Here is an 18057-nt window from a genome sequence, read left to right on the forward strand (position 1 = left end):
CCCGTGGAACTCCTCAAAGTGTTCTTCTCTCCCCTGCCCTTTTCAATCTCGCTATAGCCCCTCTCACCTCCCAGCTAGCTGAAATCCCGACCTGCATTCTATACTTTACGCCAATGACATCACTCCCTGGTGCTCGTCTGGCTCTCCCGGTCACGTACAGGACACCCTGCAACATGGCCTAGATCTCATCGACTCCTTTCTCAACACCGCTGGTCTCTCTCCATCTCCTGAGAAGTCCGAACTTCTCCTCAACCATTCCTCATACCAGCGCTCACACACCCACTTCATCTCTCTCCACCTATCTGGCTCTCTCATTCCTGTCGCCACGCAGTGCAAAGTTCTTGGCTTCGCTTTGCATGCGTCCAAGAATGTGTAAGCCCTCCACCACGCGGCCACCACCTGCTACTCGGTAACTAACCTCCGGCAGCGCTTGGCACAAGGCTCATGCATGCCGAGTTGCCCACACGCTTGCCTTCTACAAGGTCTTGTACTTTCCACCCTACGTTTCCTTCTTTAAGACTCAACTCAACGCTCTCGACGCTGCCCTTGTGGGCTTCTACAGGCAGCTCTCAGTCTCCCTATCACTACCTCTACCGCTACGCTCTTTGCTCCAAGCCTCTTCCATCCTCTCCGTTCTGTTCTTACTCTCCATCGTGAATCGCAGCCTGCTCGCCTTTCCCTTACCCGTCAGGGTCAGGGGTTATTGACTAAAGCGGGTATCTCGACCTTTTCCATCTCTCGGTGTACCTCTCCTATCACCACCCCGGCTCCTAATCTTCGTATCCTCCCCTTCCCGACCAACATGTCCCCCGCCCTGCACGCCGGCCGTCGTCACGCGGCCGCGCAGCACCATTCCTTTCTCTTTAATACCAAGGGTGTAGCCTACACAGATGCCTCCTTCGTGACTCCTCGAGGATCCTGCGGCTACGCCATGTACCATCCCCCCCCCGCGCTCCTGAAACCCACACCAGCGGGCCGTATCTACGCCCTTGGGACGCATTTTCCCTCGAGGTCCTCGCGATTGCGCATGCTTTTCATTAATTTGTCCTCCTTCCCTATCTCCAAGAGTGTACAGTGTATTCAGACTCACAAGCCGCTATACACCACATACAGAACCGCACCCTCACCCCATCTCTCCAACAGGAGGTCGAACGAGCGGTCTCCGCACTGCAGCCTTCCATCGTTTTCCTCCGCTGGGTGCCTGGGCATTCAGGGATTGACGGCAATGAGCTGGCCCATTAGCTCGCCCGCGACACACTTTTCCTGGCACTGTTGATCCCCTGGCCCAAGCCCTCGGAGGACGGTGAGAGACTCACCTTTTGCCGCACCATAAAAGAGGTCTGCCTCGAGCTCCGCGTCAACAAACGCCTTTACCCTCCCCCTCATCCATCACTCACGGTGCGGTAGGCAAGCCTTTTTCGGCACATCCAAATGATAGCAGTCTTCACCCTGTTCCGCCCATTTCTCTATCACTAACGATCGGACCCTTCCTGTCCCAACTGCACCTGTATCTATGCGGACCTGGCCCATGGCCTCCGGACCTGGCCCATTGCGGACCTGGCCCATTGCACGTTGTTCACTTTGTAAATAAAGTCCGCTGTGTGACAAATAATAAAGTCAGCTGTGTGAACAAAGTGAAAGACGTCGCACTTGAAAGCGGTGAGGTGAAGGTTTCTTACGATGTTTCTTCCCTTTACACGTGCGCCGGTTGACCTAGCGATGGAAACCTGCAAGCTTCGTTTGAACGAGGACTCGTCTCTTGAAGAGCGCACACCTTTCAATGTACCCGACCTATGCAAGCTTCTTTCTTTTTGCCTTGCCAACACATATTTCTCGTACGTTGGCAATTATTATCGACAGACCTTCGGCCCAACCATGGGAGCATCCATTTCCGTGAGGGCGGCTAACCTCACAGTGGAAGCCATCGAGACGAAAGCCCCGGAAACATTCGAGCTACGCCTTAAATTATTCGCCAGGTACGTGGACGGTTATTTTCGCACCTTAATGAAACAACACGTCCAGCGGTTCTTAAACCACCTCTGCGGTATAGAAGCCTGAATCAATTTTACTGTAGAAGAGGAGGCGAATGGCTGCATCTCTTTTCTCGGCACCCGTGTGACGCGAAAACCCACGAGCCTCGATTTCACCGTGTACAGGAAGCCTACGCACACGGGCCGTTATCTTGACTTCTATTCTGTCCACCTGATGGCACCTAAGCGCTCGGTCATCTGCTCTTTAGTCAAAAGAGCAATAAACACGTGCTCTAACGAGCAATCCCTGAAGGAAAAGCTAAGGACTGTCGAAAGAAATTGGACGAGAAATGGCTATCCAGGAAGTTTTGTGGGAAACACAAAAAAGAAACTACTAAAGCGACCGACACCTTCTGACGTATCCAATGCTTCTAAGCCAAAACGCGCCTCCATCCCTTACATCCCACAGATCAGTGAAGCGCTAGGTCGGGTATTTCGAAAGTACGGTGTGCAAGTTGCCCACGTTCCGACAAGCAAGCTTAGACACGAGCTCGTGAATGTGAAAGACCCGCTTCCCCCTGAGAGATATCCTGGGGTCGTGTACAAGATCCGGTGTGCAGATTACGACCGCAATTATATCGGGGAATCCGGAAACCGGTGCAAACGAATTCAGCAGCACGAAAATGACGTGGCGGGAGGACGCAGTTCGCTAACGCTTTGGCCGAACACGTGCAAGAAACTAAACACGTCATCAATTGGCACGGGGCACGTGTGCTTGCCAGAGAACGGATCACTTCTAGATGCTTTTATTTAGAGTCTTTGATGATTCAGACCACTCCCGGCACACTAAATTAGACGCGAGAAAATCTGCCCTCTGATTACGCAAGATTATTACGACGCATTTTGAAGAAGACATAAACGCATGCTTCTTGCCTGGTTTCCCCATTGTGAACAAGGAAGCCGTAGGGCTTCCGAAATGTCAGTATATTTAATTAGACTTTGACTTGGTCAGAGACCCTATATTTTTACTAATGCAAAATGTAGAAAATACCTGCGTAAGGCCTCTCCCGAACAGCTTGTTCAACTAGTTTACGGCGTCATCAGCACGGTTTGCTTCTAATGTCGCAACTACGCAGCGGCCTCATGAAGATTCCTTTCGAACACTCCTAAGGCAAACTATAAAAAACAACCTTAGGAGGCTACATTGCTCCTCTGTGAACCGACGAACATCCTCCACCAAAGGCAATGCCACGTTTAAAGAGGAACGCGACTACTGCGCGACTAATCAAATCTAATACATCCGAAGTCATTATTTCCTTGACATCACGACTCAGCCGACTCATACACCAGCTAGAGTCGTAACCAAACATCCCCAGTAGCACAAGGTGGCCGGCCCAGGGGGCCTGACATGGGCAATGAGTGGCTGTAGCTGCCTGCCTACATGGGTCCCGCGTGGGCGAAGTGCTGTCAAAAGTTCTTGAGCTGCCCATTTTGTGCCTGAGGCGGCTCCTCACCGACTTTGTAGGTGCTTAAACACAGCGGACAGCGCACCTGGGTCCCAGCACACCTACATGCGGACACAAACGCAGGCTCTATTATGGTGAGCTCCCGCGGTGGCTCAGTCGTTATGGCGCTGTGCGCCTGCTGCCGACCCTTTGTGAAGATCATTACGCTATGCCGAGCCCTTTACGCATCTGACGAAAGCAGACGCCCTGCTGAAATAGGAAGCCGCCCACACGTCATCTAGAAGTTCAGCGCTGCTTGCAAGCCCCACCAATCCTCGCCCACTTTAATAAAGACAGCAAAGCTCAGGCATATGCAGATACCAAGGGCACTTTCCAAGTCTTCGGCCGTTTCTGACAAACTGCTGTGCCATAAAACACATCCTTCTAATCATCAAAATTTTCGAAGACTAATGTACATCTTTAGACACCGGTAAATAACAAAGATTAATTGCTTGTGTCATTATGAGCACTGTAAAATTAATAATAATTACATATATACAGCCATGCCTCAGTAGTACATACCCTGTTAATATGGACTGAAATTATGGACGTTCTTTCAAGCAAAAACTGTTTCATCTCACTTACACTTCGTTAACATGGAATCTCCCTAATCAGAGTGGACAAACCAAAAATGCATACAGCCCATTTTCAACTGGGTTCTTGTCGCATTATTATGCAGAGTGTGAAGACTTAATAGTTTGGATTTGAGAAGATAAATAAAACACCAGATGAATCATATACCTTTCTCACACACTGGAATTTCCATCACACTGCTTGCCGCACAGTCTACACAGAGTTTTACGTTAACCTGGGAACTGCCAGGCACGCCGAATTTTCCCGCTCACTTCCAAAACCACTTCTCTTTCTGGTGTAAAAGTCATTATCAGATCTTGGCGACTCACATCCTGGTGTAGATTGCTCATTGCACAAAATAAATTAAGCTGCTTAAAAATACAAGGACAGGGCCGCTAGCGTACATTATAACCCCACAGATTCCTAGCCGCCTCCTATAATTATAGTTTAGCACTTTTTAAACAGAGTACACCGCCGAAGAAAAGGAAAATGCAATATACCTTTTTCAGGCATAGGCGGCATGCAAGAACAGAACCAGGCGCTGGTGTAAAGCAGAGAATGTGCGAATGCAAGTAGCAACAGCCATTTCATTCAATCAGAGGAGTAAGGGAATGGGTTCAAACGAAGTGTGGTCTCTGCGTCGCCAGGTCAACAGTTCTATTGATACTGTGCAGGACTCTCAGAAACGGGCCAACGTCAACATTACAGGGCCAACCACCATGCAACAGTACTTAACACGTTTCAAAGAACTTAAATAAGCCTTGTTATTGTAGATTTGGAACGTGTACAGGAATGGTACCACAGATATGTGAATCCATGAGTGTGGCAGGAAACCCAGCTGATCACTGAGGAAGGTGCAAATATGCCTCTATGTGTGAGCACATATTTTTGCACGCGGCATATTTTTGCACGCGTTAAATGCAAGGAGGATTAAGGAAATCTGGGAAGCGTTCCACACTGCCGAAACCAAGCTGACTGTGCCCAGCATCGCTATCAATCAGCGGGCAAGGAATCAAGTCTGTAGCAATCAGTCACAGGCAAATGAAGGTAGCAGATAGATGTATGCATGTGTGTCGACGACACCTTCTCAAGGCTTCGTGAGTGTCTTGTTAAAGAACCTGCTGCGGCTGACCTAGGAAGCACTGCTGAACGTTCGCTTAACACCAGTAAAACTGAGTTCGCGAGCAGCTCTACCACAATAAAATTTTGAACACATCATCCAGTTTTGTACCGCTGATCTCTCGATCGAAAGGGACCGTGAGAAAAATTAGCAACAAACACTGCTATTTCCCAAGAGGCGCTTCAAGACCGCTGAATTTTTCTGATTGCAGTGGAAACCAAGATCCCACTTCAACTTCATATTGAAAAGCATTTATTAATATTGACTTATCACTGCTAAGCACAAAAAGAAAAAAGAATGCAAAAGGTATTCTCATTTTTTTTTTCAACAAGAGTCGTTGTGCCCAACTTGCTCTGTGGACAGATTTGATAGCATAAGCTGCCACCCACACTTTTTTTTCTGCGTTACATCAATTGAAATTCTCATGAAAAAGAGACTCATGACTTGTCACATATTAAAGATTTGCAGACGTTCAATCATCCATCATTTAAATGCGGTAATGATTCTTGTTTGTAATCGCGTACTACCATGTTGTCACAACCTAAACCGAAATGGCCACAGGAACTGTTCAGTGACCCATTCATCACTCAGATATTTATTGTAGGCAAACGTCTGCGGAGACGGCAGAAAATAAAAATAAATGACGCTCCCAAAGATACATTTGCACTGCACACCGATGTTTTCGCACAGGTTACACAGTACCTCGGGCCAGTCGTAACCCGAGCACCCATCATCACAAAAATGTACTGAATGGAGCACCAAGGCACACAAGGATGACGACGTTGCTGTTGTAGCCGCCGAAAACAGTCAGACGGCCGTGCAGCCAAGCACGCCTCACGCCGCACACACTTCGCACGCACACGGCCCGCACGAATCGCGATCAAAATGGTAATGAATGCGTAGCAGAAACAACGTCGTGTGCACGCATCTGTCGCGACTACTGTAACCATCGCAACGAATGCGACTAGCTGCACAACCCCGCGTTCATTTCAGCATTCGGAAAGCACGGCGTGCGTAGTGAGCTCTCGCAGGTGCACATTTCACTGCCGTGATGTGAAAGCACTCGCTCCGATCGCAATCACTTTCACTATGCGCATACTTCTCGCTGTGCTGTGTAGCTCATGCACGCGGAAGCAATTCAGCGTGAGCAGCTGTTACTCGCCGCTGTCCCTGATGATTCTCGCAGGAATTAGGAACGCTTGCAGCAAGCACAAACACAGCTCAATATAAATACTTCGTGACACCGCCAATGCACAGGTCTTACGTCGGTTTGAAGAGGCGCTCTGTCAACTGCATCAGCGTCGATGATCACATAATTCCACTAAGGGAACTGTCGCTCGCCGCTGCTGCGCGCAGAGAAGTTCGCAGTGGCTCTGAACACTGGTAATATCAACATATGAACAATATATAATACGCTTCGCAGCATAGCTGCCAGCACTCATGTCTCGCTCCCCGGTTCAATCGACGGACGGCCATCTTGCCTCGGCAGAAGCAGAGGTGGAGGGGCCTGAGACGTCACGTAAAAAGCAGCCAATCGCTACCATCCGGTAGCCGGCCGATCCGCTCACTCGCACTAAAGTTGAAGTTGAGCAACTTTCCCTACGGTCATCGGACCGGGCGGACGCCTATTGTCTGGTCTGTGCGGTCCGTCGTCCGCTTGCGTTGCAGAAGGTGCAAAAAAAAACGACCGTACGGCAGCCCTCAGCTGCACTCCTTCGTGACGTCGTCTGCGCGGCAGCGCGCTTCACTTGGCGCTTTGAATGGCATTAGATTCAGTCGCAGCAGCTTTCGTTTGCGTGATCTATCGCATTCTGATAAAGGGAGAGTTGAGATCTGGGCCAGTTGGTACATAGCTGGGCGAAAAACTAGGAAAAAAAGACGAGGGACAAGGAGGACAGCACACAACGACGACTGGTAAACTAACAATAAACATAGCCTGGCTACCGGCAGAGTGCGCGCTTGGAAAGACGCCCAACGAAGAAGAAACGTTTTGCAGAAGAGCTGAGATCTGAGCTAGTTGGTACATAGTTAGGCGAAAAACCAGTCAAAAAATGGCAGTGGCCCAACTCTGCTGAATTGAAATTTCACGTAGGGAAAGCTCAATATACGTGCGCACATGGGCGCACTCTCCTTCCTCCATGGCGTCTGCCTACGTCAGAGCGCACAGCTTCACTTTGGATGCCCCATACCCTGAAGTCACAATGTAAATTAAATCATGTTGCACCACGCGTTTACCACGTGGCTTCTTACCGCCCTCCACCGAAAACTGGAAAGGTAAATATCAAGGTCAAAGGTCAAGTGTTGCAGCACCAAGGTGAACCACACATGGTAAGGCAGATGTGCAACCATTACTTATCTCAAGGTCGTTTCAAGGTCATTAGGAGGCTCGCGGCGAAATGTTCGTTAGCTATTCTAGTGTAGCTTTCGCTACAAAAAACACGAGGTACAACGACGATAGCACACAACGATGACTGGAAGCTAACACACAACGTCGCAGAAATTCAACAACTACATCACTCTGCCATCAACAAAGGACATGACATTATCTACCAATGGCTACCGGGGCACAGCGGCATAGCAGGCAATCACCGCGCGGATGAGGTCGCGCGAACTGCTCACGACGACGGCGATTTTGTGTCGATCCCCATTTCGAGATCAGACGCAGCGAGCAGGCTTCGCGCACTTGCGCGGGACATCACGCTTGCCGCGTGGAATTCCGGCCAATTTTGCAATTCCCGTTTACAATCCTTAGACCCAGATCTGAAGCTCCGGCTACCATCAGGCCTGCCACGACGAGAAGAAACTTTGCTGTGTCGCCTCTGGCTTGTTTAGCTTTCACCAACCACTACTCATTTTTAATCGGTATGGCTGATAGCCCTGCATGTGCCATCTGCGGGCATGATGAGACTATAACCCACATTCTTTGTGACTGCCCTGCCTACACCACCGAAAGGCAGTCTCTCAGCCGTGCGCTGGAGCGCCTAGATGCGCGCCCCCTCACGGAAATGAAGATTCTCGGCCACTGGCCGCGGCGGTCGTCGGTGGAGAAGGCCTGCAAGGCACTGCTCCGCTTCTTGAGAACTTCTGGCCTGCACGATAGGCTGTGATTTCAACGAACAGTGACGTTTTATAGTGACTTCAATTTTCTGCTACTCTCCTTTCTCTTTCTTTTTTTTATCCCCTCACTCCTTTCCCCCTGTGTAAGGTAGCAAACCTATTGTTCTTTCGGTTAACCTCCCTGCATTTCCTCTTCTACCTCCTCCTCCTCCTATTGCAGAAGAGTTGAGATCTGGGCCGATTCGTACATCGTTGGGCAAAAAACTAGTAAAAAAAAGAGGAAGGACAAGAAGGACGATAGCACACAACGACGACTGAGAGGAGGAGCAGCTGCAGCGACGCGGGGAGGTGGTGACCGCAGTGCGATCGCCGCCCTTATCACTCGAACCATTGGGCTTGGAGTGGTGCAGGTAGGTACCAAAATCCGCTTGTCGCTCACTTTCCCGTGATGTATGGAAAAATATTACTGCGCATGCCGATAATAGCGGTTTCACGTGTTCACACAGTGTTTGTGTTTCTGGTCTATTGACTTCCCTGGTAACAAACAGTCCAGGCAGTCGGCCATGTCATGAGACGTAGTTTTTTCTATATGTTCTCTTATTCTCCCTTATGTAAAAAAGATGGCATGCACTTGTTTTGTATTATAGAAACAACCACAAGTTTCAACGGCATAATTTACTGCATTGTTTGTCACATCATACAGAAAGAGCCCCGCATTGCGTTTATGCTTTTCTTTTGCTTTACTATGCATTAGTCACGCTATACAACAATAACCGATCTGCATATTTTTTGTGACAAGTTCTTTCACTAGTTCCCGCAAGCATTTCAGCTGCGTTTGGTAATCGGGCGCCAAAAGTTGAAGTTCGTTTTTTTAGGCTACTTAAAACTTCCCGCGCGTCGGTCTCCTTTAAGCGAGCTTTTACATCAAGTATAGCGTATAGAAACAAAAATAGTGACGATATTAAGAAGTCAGCTTCTGCATTTTTCTGCTTAACAGGTTTATGGTTTATGGGGTTTAACGTCCCAAAGTGACTCAGGCCATGAGGGACGCTGTATTAAAGGACTCACGAAATATCGACCACCCAGGGTTCTTTAACGAGCACTGACATCGCACAGCACATGGGCATCTAGAATTCCGCCTTCATCAAGGTTCTACCGCCGCGGCTGGGATCGAACCCGCGTCTTTCGCGTCAGCAGCCGAGCACCATGACCACTGAGGCACCGCGGCGGGTCTCTGCTTAACCGCAAAAAATTAAGAGTCACTTTGGCGACTAAAGTGGTGCAAGGCGAAACCCTGAGTACAGCATTCTGCCACGAATGTGGTTGTGAATGATGATTCAAGTGCTACCAGCGAATGACGCGTCCATTGGCTGTCTACGTGTGTTACTGATGTGTGGTTAACATGTTAAGCTTCGCCTGTAAGAGTGGAACGCGACAGCGTCTTGCAACGCTGCCAGGGAGTCCACAGAACGCCATCGCCAATTCGGCTGTACGCCTTGCTGGACGGTAAATTTATTTTTTGAGGAAAGGAAATGTATCTCTCTCGCATATCTGGGTGGACACCTGCACCTCGCCGTAAGGGAAAGGAGGAAGATGGGAGTGAACGAAGACGCCGTATTAGCTAGACGCGCCTTTGTTCACTCCAAACCATTCAGCTGGCATTACGGAGCGGCTAGCGTGCTCGTATCGCACTCCGGAGACCCTGGTTCGATTCCCCAACTCGACCAATTTCGTTCTCGGTTTTATTGATTTATGCGGTCTAACTAGAAAGGTTAATTAGGCTATTTCATATTTATATCATTGCATTTCTATCCATCGTGTTCTGTCATTCACCTGTCAAATGTTGGAACTGTCTAGGATGTTCGACAAACGTATATGAAACGAGCAACTTCGAACTGAGTGGGGAAGTGCGTGGTGGTGGAGCGAACGCGGCTTTGTACTTATCCGTTTTTTTCAGCAGCGTCTCCTTCCGCGGACGCTGTTGTCGCTGCGGCGCGCGTCTTTCTTTTCTTTTCCTCTGTCTTCTGACCTCTTCATTTCCCTCTACCTTAATTAGGCTAATTGATTATTTGAGTAATTAACTAAACTCAGTTCCACTTAGTTGGAGCATCACTATACGATCCCTTTGATTGGTTGCATGGTTACTAGCCAAAGTACAATTGGCCCCATTTGAAATTCGCGCACTGTGACGTCACGAGCATTTCGACCAATTGAAAAGCGTGACATTTTCTGTCGACAACTCCTGCTTACAACGATGAGGCATTAAAGGCTTCCGCCTTAATAGACGTGGGCGGTACGAACCAGTTATGCCGCTTTCTTTCAAGAAATACCTGAGAAGCGCGCGTGTCCTGCGTTAAATCATAAAGGCAGATAAGACTGGGTATTTTCAATGCGCTGCGTTTTGACTGAATATTTAGATTATTAATGCAGCTTTTAAGTTTTCTGTTGTTTGTTCATTTATTTATTTTCAGTATTTTATGTTACCTGTCGGAGCAGCGGCCGCGCGACCAGTTACTACCTGAGTGCTAGACTGACAGTGTTTGATTGCGCCGCAGTGTTCCAGTCTCGAACCAAGAAATATTTTATTTCTATAATGGGCAATATTGAGTAAGACGCAGGTGATTTTGCGAGAGAATTACGCACTGCAACAAAACTAGTATATTTACGTGAGGCGAAAAATGGATCTGAAAGAACATGTCAAGAATATTTCACTTTCCCATACCATTTCTCGTATCTACACTGCGAGATTATTTTCACCTTGCCAGTGTTCTGACTCCATCAAAAAACATTTCCGCGAATATGGCAGCACAAAATGCCCGCAGCGAGTGCTCACGTCTCTACGACGACAGAAAATGGCACTAAAACTTCATTCACTCCTTCCCCTCAAACTTACACCAGGCTTCATGCGCGAGAGTGAAACCGACCGCAATCTTTTTTTTTACATTCTAAGCTCCTTCAGCACAACATGGTGGCAACTAAAGACGTTTCTGCATGACGCACTAATCTTAGGCCATAAAAATTGACGCTTTGCCAACTTAGACTGACCTCTATGACGAGCTTTTACATGCTCCTCGTGTGGACCATTCTTCCTTTTCTGGCTGCGCGAAATTCGCTGCCGTCAGCTCGATGCACTTGTCACAACGTAGGGCGCTCACCAGTGGAAGCCATCCATTTGATAACATCTGAATACGCGCATCGAATAGCAGTGTGGCGGTGCGAACAGCTAGCCGCGCATAGACAACGCGCTGAGTCGGTGCGCTCACCGGCCGTGCGGCTGGGATGCCACAACTCCCAGAGTGCATCGCGGCAGCGGTGCTGTAGCGCAAGTGCTTCTGAAAGCACGCACTGTAAGGTGCTGTTACGGAAATATTGAAGATAACGGTCCATTCTTTCGATGGTAGCAATATCTTTCATTTAATTTTTTCGAATCAAGCAGTTAAGACTAGTATAGGCAAACAACAGGAAACGCTTCCAACGATCGCAAAAAGAATGCAAGCCTGTAGACGGGAGATCTGCTGTTTTATTGATTGTTGTAGTGAAATCTTACAATTTCTGAAAATATTGCGTTCATGAGCTCTTTTCCGTTCAAAAATAATTTTTTCCAGAATTGTTGGGCAGGAAACGATTGAGAACGGGAGAGCGCAAGCCTGGATCACTGCAGTGCGCCGGGTCAAGTGAGCTGTCTTCCTCTTGCTAAACATGTTTGGTATGTTTCAAGTGCAATATTATTTTTGATTACTTTTAGTTGTAATTCACTAAGCAGTATTTAGTAGTTCAGCTCGCGCTAGCGAATCTCATTTTTTTTCGCCACAAAAGCCCTCCACCTGTCAGGTAATGCAAAAAATTATTTGGGAGACTGACATCAACACCTGTGTTATGCAGACGAGTGTGAGGCAAGGTCAGTAAAAAACTCTGTACCTGCGTGGGGCGCCAGGCTCATTTCCCAAAGTTACTTTACTGCATCAGCAAATTTATGAGAAAAAGGTAGTTAAAGGTGCACTAAAGAGGAACCTGCGCTCCTCTTTTTACCGCGGGAACTCGGCCTACACGTTCCGAGGATTCTTAGAAACTTCGAATTAATGTCCTGTGCGGCCGATTTCCATAATTTAATCGGATTAAACGTCCCGGCTCCCGCCTTTTCTTCAATTCGCCGCAGACGGTAGGAGGAGTCAACCAACCTTTCAGCCAGGCCTGTGGCGGCTGGCCGCTCTGCCATCGGCGGAGTGATACGTAGCGACCGGCAGAAGCAAAGAGTCCATGCGTATTTTTATTTCCATGGGCCTAATTTGCCCCCATGTGGCATCTGACCGGATGTATTTATTCACGGAAACCTAAAAAAAAAACAAAATAAAAGAGAAAGCGAAGCCGCCACGCGACTGCCTGAAAGGCACCCGACGCGTTAGTTGACTCCTCCGACCGTCTGCGGCGAGTTCAAATAAAGGCGGGAGCCGGGACGTTTTATCCGATTTAAATTTGGGAAATCAGCCGCACAGGGCAATAATTCGAAGTTTCCAAGAATGCTCGGAGTGTGTAGGTCGATTTCCCGCGGTAAAAATACGAGTTCTGATTCCTCTATAGCACCTTTAAACAACGAAACGTTTCCTTGCACGCAAATGAGAATTTGCATATGAGCGATGGCCGGGCAAGGAAATTGTTCTGGGGCTGCGCGTGCGCTGTAATCGGCATTAAGATAACTTACTAACCGCCTATCTCAACGGTAGATAATAACAAAACTCGATCACTTTTTTCTGTTAACCATGAGCGACCAGCATGTAGACCATTTAATGTTCGAATAAAATATTTTTTCATTATTACTCAGCGAAGAGCGCTATAAATCGCAATTATTTGGTCAGCGAAATGCGTTCACCAAATTGCTCAGCCATCCTATAAAGATAAGTACTTTGTGCGGATAACCATGCCAGCGGTAGCCTAGCGATTTGAGCATCCGCCTCGCATTCGGGAGGTGCGGGCTTCGATCCCCAGTGCCTCCGGGTACCCACCGGTGATACAATGGGTAGAAGCTTTCCCCTGGCCTGGTGCTCGGCTTAATCGAGGTGATATGCTTGGGAAATGGGTCTCTGACCCCACATTGAGTAGAAGAAAAATCCTTATGCCATGGCGCTCTTCTGGCCGCAGATTCCCTTGCGCCATAAAAATTCTTCATTACTTATGCCATCGATTACCATGCCACAAAAAGTACTGTATTTACCTCGAATTCCACGTCGTAAATGATCCTGTCATTTACTTGCCTAAACCAAATTCGCTGTTACGGTAAAGGCGTTGTCGCCAACAATATGCTTCACGCAGCGGACATGATGGACTAGCAGTGCTAAGTTTTTCGAGCTTGCGTTGCGAAAAAAAATTTCACTGTCTACCATTTCTTTTAAACCACATCTTCGATCACACTTTCCTAATCCTCTGAAGCTCGTAAACTTTCAAGCATAAAGGAAAAAAGCACGCGACACAGCATAAAGATCTGCAGACAGGACAACAGGTGAGAAGAATGCGCAAGACTGGCCTGTTTGAACAGGAAACGCGCTCCTAGCGCAGCTATTTAATGGAACTGGGGTAACGGGCCTGCCAGGTAATTTTGGAAAGTAGGCCGGAGGGGGCGCTTTTCAATGGCGCCTACAGCGCCCCCCTGCGAAGCTGCTGTTCCCTATTCCGCCTGCAGCCTACAAGGGTCCTGCGTAGAAAATACACAGGCTGACCATGGGCAGATTTGCCATTCCCACATCTTCTCCGCCTGTATCTTACATGGCGCTTATAACAGGGATAAGCACTGTCTTCGTAGTGGCGAAACTTGCAATGTGTGCATGAAAGACGCGAGCTACATGACGGTAAATTTCGCGCAACCGCAATAGCGGCTTCCCTCTTAGCACCCTGACAAAGCCTGGGCGCCTGCGTGTGGACGGACAGCTTGTATGTTTGCGTCTGCAGCCTTCACAACTGCTGTGTAGATTACTCTGGGCTTTAAGTGCAGAAACGTCATGCGCCATTAGCGAGTTGCTGGGCGACACCTATCGACAGTGCCACGTACTGCCGTGATCACAATATTGCGAGATATGAGAAAGCGCAGAAAAACTGCGTTCTGCGCCACCTAACGGCGCACTCCGGCTCGTCCTTCCTTCGCAGCATCTCTGTTCCCTCACTCCTATGTTTCGCACGGCGGACGTAGATCGGAACCGGCGCCAGGTGCCTCTTCGATATCCGACTATCGTCTGCCCGATCCATTGAGAAGGGCGAAACAGATAGTTTCCGCCTTTTGCGGAGCAGCGACTTTGCATAAAGGGGAGGGGGCCTACAGTGGCGTATTATTTGTTTTGCTGCATAAGCACCATGAGTGTCACTTTCCCAAAACGCACAATTGTGAAGCCTTGATCCCCTCCGTAGATCAGATTGCTGGACACGCGAAACACATCTTAAGGAATTATTGCCAATAATTGTTATGCTCTTGCTTTTTGTTTCACGCGCAAAATAGATGGCGCATTCTTTCGGTTATGTTTAGCGCAACCGCATTTTTGCGGAGGTCTGGGTGTTCCAATGCCCTTCATGACCAGGAGCAGTTAGGGCTCGTCCCTGCATTCGAAACGCTGCGGCTCGTTTTTTCAGCGCTTGCGCATTGAAAATTGATGTTCACGTCTGCGAGGAGCCCGAGAATAAACAGAAAACATAACTGCGCGCTTCCAAGAGTCGTTGCGCCGCGAAAGGCGACACCCATAGGCGGCCTAGGCAGATGCTAGCCAGATATCCATACGGCACCTGGCGCCAGTTCCGAACTAGGTACAGCGCGCCTAAGCTAGCTACCAGTGACGGTACGGAGATGCCTGCAAGCGACGAACGAGCAGGGGTGCGCCGTTAGGTGGCGCAGAACGCAGTTTTGCCACACTTTCCCACGCCCCGCAATATTGTGATCGCAACAGTACATTAGCTGTACATGGGAAGAGTTAGCAATCCGACATTTAGCCTGCTTGCATATCCTACATCGGATGTAAAATGACGAAATGTCCACAAATAGCAGGGCCTTGTTTCAATCTTGTCAAAAGCTGTTGTTTGAATGCCATAACAATAAAAAAATTTGCTGCTTTACTTAGTATTTTTTTGTGCTTCTTTTGCACATAGCATATTGTGTTTTTTCTGGTGTGCTACTTTCGCCGCGGACAAAGCAGCCAGCATAAGGTTTCCTGCTTGTTTAAATGCACTTCGCTTACGTCAGCACAACAAGCACTTTCGTCGTCTCCATGCAACATTTGGCGCACGGCTTTCACGACTGGTTGATGAACATAGGAAGCCTCCTGCGACTGCGGCAGAGGCTGCAGATCCTTTGTTGGTGTCCTAGTGTATTGCAGTAGTTTTTTTAACGTTCGCTAGCCGCCGCCTGTAGAGAGGCATCGATGAGCACTCAGCCTATTTTTGGCATTCGTGCAAGCAATATTTCCTCTTCTTCTTCGAAAACTAACCGCCCATTTATAACGGAAATTGTCAAAGTGGAGATAGCACGCATCGTCGAAAACCGCCCTGTTCTGCGCACTACAAGGAAGATGTACTAATCAGAAATCGCCCAGAACCTTTCAATCCACAGACGAGAACAGGCTAGCTTAACGGGGCCGGCAGCTTGACGTGTTCCCTGTGGGGCGACGCTTTGTGCCAGCGAAGAGATACAGCGTGCGAGAGAAAAACAAAACAAAAACACACTATCGGCACGTTTTACGTAAGTTATGTGTTTCAAACATTTTTCTTTCGCCCCTCAACAGCCTTCCCTGCTTTTCCTGGGTCGGCTCGCAACTAAAAACCGGCTTATTCCTGGTTTTTGCGTAGGCCTTTGTTCCTTCTCCAAGGGAGACTTCCTGGCCTTGTTTACATGAACCCGAGAGCGGCGGGTCGAGTCAGGGGCCGAGTTTAACAAGGTCAACCCAACTATATGACTGTCTGTTTACATGAGCTCTATACTAGCGAGTCGATCCTCGCCGCACGCACTGCGAGGCGCGACCGCACAAGTAGTAAACCGGCCTCCAATCCTTTTCTCCCCTGCAGAAAATGCTTTCCACAAACGGGAAAGAGGATTAAGTGTACATGATTAAACTGCGCGAAAAAAAAAACACGGAGAGAGACAGAAAACACGTACACACATAGAGCGCAGAACATCCAACTTTTATTCGAAAAACGCTTCGAGCATTACCTTTTATACGCTCTAAACAACCACATCACACAGCCAGTATCAAAACAGATAAGTGTTGACAGTTACATGTACATGATGCGACTGCTCTTTGACAGTGCACATTTAAAGATGGACAAAAGAGCGATTGTTCACCTTGCCTGCCGTTCGGCCCTAGAAAAGTCATGTGAGCACCGAATGAGTTCATGTCTTAACCGTCAGATTGAGAGCTTGTATGCTACTGGGTATCCGCCGCAACTGATAGCCTGTGTTTGTGAAAGTCTGCTACAGAGGATGAAGAATACGAACCGCCAAACGAACGAAGACCGAAAACCAGTGTGTGTCTCACAGTATTGTGAGACCGAGTGTCTCACAATATAAAAAAAAAGTTGCAGGAAGATAAGGCGTTCAACTCGTGTTTGCAGCGCCGTGTAAGCTCGCTAAACTCTGTGCATTCATGAACCGAGATGATAGACAGCAAAGATGCACCTCAAATCACAGCCTTGAGTACACTAAATGTGATAGAGAAGTTATTTATCAGGTGCCATTCTCCTGTGAAAAGATGTGCATCGGTCAAACTGGGCGATGTTTTAATGAGAGGGAGGCTGAACATGTTCGCAATCTTTCTACCAACTCAGGAGGAAATTTAGTTTTACATTGTAAGAAGTGCGAAAAAACTAATTGTCATCCTTTTCTCGAAATGAGAAAAACAGCGCTTGCAGACAAAGGACCAGAACAAGAAGGACACGCCACTGCGCTGTTTTTTTTTTTTTTGCGCTGACTAACAACTTTTATTTCGGAAGGGGGCTGATCCGCGCCTTTTATACAAACTAGAGGGAATGATGCGCACGCGCACAGATCAGCAAAGTGGGAGCATGGAAAGAGCCAATACATAGACCAACTATTCTTATCGTCACTGATAACCAACAACGCAGCCAAAACAAGCGAGAAAAGAAAAAAGAAAAAAGAGATAGAAACAACGGAGGAAACAAAGGCAGGGAGCGTAAAGAAACAATTCCAAAAAGTTCTAAAAAGACCCCGAAGAAGCCAACAACCAAAACGGCTAAACGAATGACGATGAAAGGTGACAAAGATGAACAGACAAGCATAAAAAGTGCAGGAAAAGCCTGCGGAAGATGTAAAAAAGCGGCACAGCTAAAAGATGACGGAATTAAAAGCGTTAAAACAGATACAAGCAAAAACCTGAGAAGCCGATGAGAATAAAAACAAGCAGGAAAGGTGGTCACTAAAACATGAAATTGAACAGACAACAGATCTCTAAAAACAAGCAATGAATCGTAAAAAACGTGTGGGCGATAAAACCTAAGGTGAAATAACAGAGAAGTTTTTACAGAAAAGTTTAAGATGGAAAACATCGCAAAAAGTGGGCGCCAACAAAGCACCACGGAATGAAACCAAAAGAATGCACTGAATCAAATCGAAGCAGAGAGGAATGAACACTCTTTGTCTAACAGCGCAACTGATGTGTGCTAACACACTCATCTTTTAGCTTGCTAATAGTGGCTGCTTCAATGATTTCTCGGGTCAGTTGATTTAAGTTTTTTGCCAGAATATCTGTTTCCTTGAAAGTGGGGGAGATGCGTCGGCAAGGACTGCAATCACGGCAGTGGATGGCCAAATTACCGGACCTTTTATCCTCAGCATTAGCTTTATGCT

This window comes from Amblyomma mixtum, chromosome 3 (genome assembly GCF_055824585.1).
Source record: "Amblyomma mixtum isolate Tamu chromosome 3, ASM5582458v1, whole genome shotgun sequence".
Taxonomy (NCBI): domain Eukaryota; kingdom Metazoa; phylum Arthropoda; class Arachnida; order Ixodida; family Ixodidae; genus Amblyomma; species Amblyomma mixtum.